This window comes from Oscarella lobularis, chromosome 6 (assembly GCF_947507565.1).
Source record: "Oscarella lobularis chromosome 6, ooOscLobu1.1, whole genome shotgun sequence".
NCBI lineage: Eukaryota > Metazoa > Porifera > Homoscleromorpha > Homosclerophorida > Oscarellidae > Oscarella > Oscarella lobularis.
The window spans coordinates 3533192-3537676 of record NC_089180.1 but is presented as its reverse complement, the minus strand read 5'-3'; the positions used below and the strand labels follow the sequence as shown (position 1 = coordinate 3537676).

The 4485-nt window shown below is 43.3% G+C and overlaps 1 long non-coding RNA gene across 2 annotated transcripts; it reads left to right on the top strand.

Moving 5' to 3' along the window:
* The first annotated feature begins 3965 nt into the window (after nt 1-3965).
* Nucleotides 3966-4284, top strand: LOC136188313 (uncharacterized). 2 transcript variants are annotated; one of them, XR_010670199.1, is made up of 3 exons: nt 3966-4062; nt 4118-4193; nt 4259-4284. It is a non-coding gene; the product is annotated as an uncharacterized lncRNA (long non-coding RNA). The 2 variants fall into 2 exon arrangements; XR_010670200.1 differs by having other exon boundaries at nt 4115-4193.
* Nucleotides 4285-4485: the final 201 nt, after the last annotated feature.

The following is a 4485-nucleotide window of genomic DNA, read 5'->3' as shown; positions in this document are numbered from 1 at the left end:
CCACATTGCACCATACAAGGCAGACGACAGATTGAACTCATTGCAACTGACTGAGAGACTGGGCGAGGGCAATGTTTCATCTGCAGGCGTTGCGATCACGTCGTCGTCGTCGACGTCGTCGGAAACAGCCAATTCATCACCCTTGAAACGCAATATGCATATTGGCTCAAAATTATGAAATCGTCTCAGAATAGCGGCCCTTTCCTTTGTAGTAAGGCTGGTTAATTCCTCACTTGCTGCTCCTAAACAGGCTACGTCCGACTTCAGCCGGTATGGGCCTTCTTCAAATACCGATCTGTCAACATTTCTACTTTGGATTTGACACATTTGTTTCATTATTTTGACAAACGTTGGCCAATCAGTTCGTTTTCGCTGTACCATTCTTTTTATTTTTGAGTTTATTGACTCGTTGTCGTTGTTGTAGTAGAGACTTTGTGGTGAAAGTCCTGCAGTTTCACGAACAGGCGCTATCATCGAGCTTTTCATGTCATCCGCAACGTAGCGCGCAAAATAATCAAAAAAAGTTGATTTTCGCTTGATACCGGTAGCTTTCTCCCTACCATTCCATTCTTTCTCCAAGCCTGCCTTTTTCTCGTCAAATTCAGCAACACTTGTAGCGGTAATAAGTCCTAAGTCGTGTCCACTTTCATCGCCAAATATATCGCAGCAGATAGCTTTTTTAATTTTTCGACCAAAACCTATATCTGTAAGCTTTCTTTCTATGTTATCCCTGACGTGTTTCGTGCACAAGATATTTCGAGCATTTGGCATACATTGATGCAACCCAGCAAATATTGCCTTTTCCCTGTCAGTGCCTATCCATTGAACGTTTTTCAGTTCAGGACAAAGACGTGCCAGTTCCTGCCCAAGGAAAGCGTACGAATCCGTAGTTTTTTGAACATGCATCAGAATTGGCCCAACTATCACAGGAGACTTTCCACTTGAGCAGTCATTCAGCAACGGATGGTGATACGTAATAATAGTAGCTAGAAATGGTCCCAGGTTGAAGGTACTGTCCACACCCATAATTACAGCGTTGCCAGACTCGGTTAGGAACAGCTTCATGTCCTGCAGTTGGCGATCCAATGCTAGAACACACATTGGTTCAGGCGCAAGTACAACTCGCCGAAGAAAAGGATCCTTAGAGCTGCTCTCATCCTTGCATTGTTCAACCAATTCAAACATCTCGTCTGGCACCTTCTTAGGACGAGATTGACTGCGCACGTGCCTTTTCACGTCGGCAATTTCTTGACGACTTCTTGGAATCTTTCCTAGTGCCTTCACATTAAGAACGCCACCTTGTTCTTCAACAATTTCGTCATAAACAGAGCATGAAGATTTTCCCTCGTGTAACTTTTTCCTTATCTTTTCGCGTAAACTTTCTGTTGATCTTCGATACGGTTTACTGCTCGTTGATGAACCATGAGCAGCTATAGTAATAGGATGCTCTTCTCCGGCAAAGAGATACTGAAGCAAAATAGAGTCCATCTTCTTCTGGGCTGTAGAGGAGCAAAGCTTCAATTCATAAGACCGACGTCTGAAGTCGCCGTCAACCCGATGTTTCCAGTACGAAGTTTTCAAATCGTACCAATAACCTGGGGTGAAGTCAGATGGTCGCTTAGACAGACGGGAAGAAGTAAAAGTACCATCGTCATCTCTACAAACGGTAAAATAGCAGTGGTGTACTCCTTGAGCAATAAAAGATCCGTGGTCATCGCACTTGTAATCGTAAACGTGATTCAGTTTTTGTGTGTCAATCAAAAAAGTTGCCCCGACAGAACAGCGTATAGGATGGTCGGAGCAAATCCGTGTTTGGTGATCTTCACGAGCCTGACAAATAATTTCTAGAGCTTTTTCCGGAGGAAAGCCAATGTTGCTATATTCAAAAACCGGTATTTCACGATTGCCTCTAAAGTGCGGGCTACTAAATAAGCAAAATTGATTTTGTGCTCCACAACGGCATATTGCTAAGCTAACTTTTTTAGTTTTGAAGACTGTGATTTCAATGCCTCATTGTCGCTATCTTCATCAGACTCGGAGGTTTCGGATATCGTTATTAATGTCGGACTTCTGTTCACTCCGTCGACGTCTAAAGCGTCGTAATGATTGGCATAGCGGATCATGCGAACTGATGGTAGTGGGTTTCCTAAATTGAGTTGGAAAGAGGCAACGATAGGCAATGGATTTGAAGAATAATTATGAAACCTATACCTTTTTCTCTTTGACGCGACAGGACAAGATGTCTGCATTGTAGGTCACGCTCTGCCTCATCTAATTGTGCAACATTGCATTTCATTTGGAATACTTGACAGAAGGCGTTTTCGATGATGTCTCCAAAGTCCGTTGCGTACACAGCGCGGGAACAGTATGCGTTAACCTTCAATCGCAACCCTTATACAGTAAGTCTACTGCAAACAGTAGCCGCATAAAATTTACCTGATCTTTGAGGTCTCCCGTTATCCATGGCTGATAGATTGATGCGTGTTGCAGAACCTCCTTTCTCAAAGCCTTTAGCATGCTATTTAGGCTAAGATTTTGATAGCCGTGCTCTTTGAGAGCATAGCGCTACGCGGAAGTAATGCAATAGCCATCCTTGGCAATTTCGACGAAGATCGTTTCTTTCTAAGGCCTTATCGACGCGTTCCGTAATGTCAAAACTGTGCATGTACATTTTACAATTATTTGTGTCATTTATTTTCATAATTTAAGTACCATTCGAGAGAAGGAAAAATAACGGATGTGATTGCGGAATATTTGTTATCATGGCAAGAAATAATAACTATAAAAATCAACGTAATAGGTTACCTGTTTTTTGTTGTGTAGTACGCTCTAAAATAAATCTTCAACTCAGAAATTCAATTTACGCAGGTTAGAATGACAGTGGCTAAATGATGTGCAGTTTGATAGCGCTATTTAGGCGGACACTGGAAACGTGCGTAAATTGATAACGTCCACGATACTGTATGACTGCATAAAGCCAATTACGCGGGAGGAAAGAAAAGGAAGCGGTAGGCCATAGTTACTTCTCCAATAATAGATGTGCAATTTTGTTAATTTTCGTACAAGATGACGTTAAGAGCGATGACAACGATGACGTCGTAGTACTCAGCTCGGAGTCGGATTTCACTGAGGAACATACGTCTGAATTCATCAATAACTTGTAAATGCCATATGTGTAATGCGTTGATGGTGTCTAGTAATAATTTCTTCCGCTGCGGTAGACTAAAAACCCTTTCTAAGGACGACATCAAGCAATATCTTCAAAATCGGATGGAACATTTAGAGCAAGTTCACCAATTGAAGGTTAATATATGAACTTGATCAATAAATCCTTTTCAAAGACAATATTGAGTTGTAGGTTGATGTGAAAGACACTGACATTTTTAGATTTGGAAGAAATGGAAAAAGTGAGTCGTACCAGCAAGGGCTTAACTAATCACCATGGACGTCTTCTCAGAAAGAAAACCTCCTTTCACTTTTCCGTCGAAAATCATTGATACGATACTGCCTATTCTAATCGAGCGATTTGTTAAACAAAAAAGAAAGGCAAAGAAAAACGTACTATTCGACATTGATGAGGATTTATTTCGAAACGTAAAAAACTGCTACAAACCTCACACATATAAATGAAAATTTATTTTATAGACGAGCAAAGTGTTTGAATACCTTATACCAGAAACAGTTGTCTACATCATTTCCGACATGCTCAAGGGCCAAAGTATAGCCTTTAATTAATCAATAGGCTGTTTCGTCAAAAAATGCTTCTAATTTTATAGGCCATACATAAATTAGCCATGAGTTAGCAGCAGAGGAACGTATGTGAAGCGATGAGGGATACTAAATATTATATCTATCCAGGGCGCATTCTTAATTGGTGGTTCACGCATAGATGGTTCACGTGCAGCGAGCGCAGCCGGGGCTTCCAAAATCACGTGAAATTCTCGACGACTCGACAAGTCGACGAGTCGCCGGCCGAGAAGCGGATCGCGCGACGCACGTTGACCGCATTCAGGGCGGCCGAGAAGAGAATGCACGAAGTTCCGGACGTCAATTCGAAGCTGCGTGAGTAAACGGGAGCCCCTTCGGTCAATTGCACGCGTTTATTTTCTCTCAGCAGCGCGTCTCGCAGTCCTTCGCGAAGGAGTGCGTCTGCGGAACGGAAAGACAAAGGCGCCACGTCGCTGGGCTCCCTGGTGAGACCCACCTCCTCAGCTCCTCTTTCGTTTTTCGCGTCGTAACGATCGCTTTCTCTCGTCAGATCGATTACGAAATGACCGACGACGATTTTGACCTGCAAAAGCGACCGAAGGAACGGGCGGCGCTTGCCGCGGCCGCGGAGGTGGCGAAGACGACAACGACAACCGCGGTCGCGGCCGTGTTCCCGTGATATAGTGATTCTACTATGAAAATTCCTTTGCCTGAGAGGCGGAGGTGTAAAAATGCTGGTTTCCGTCATCGACGACATTTAGGGCGGTGGCCAGCGTC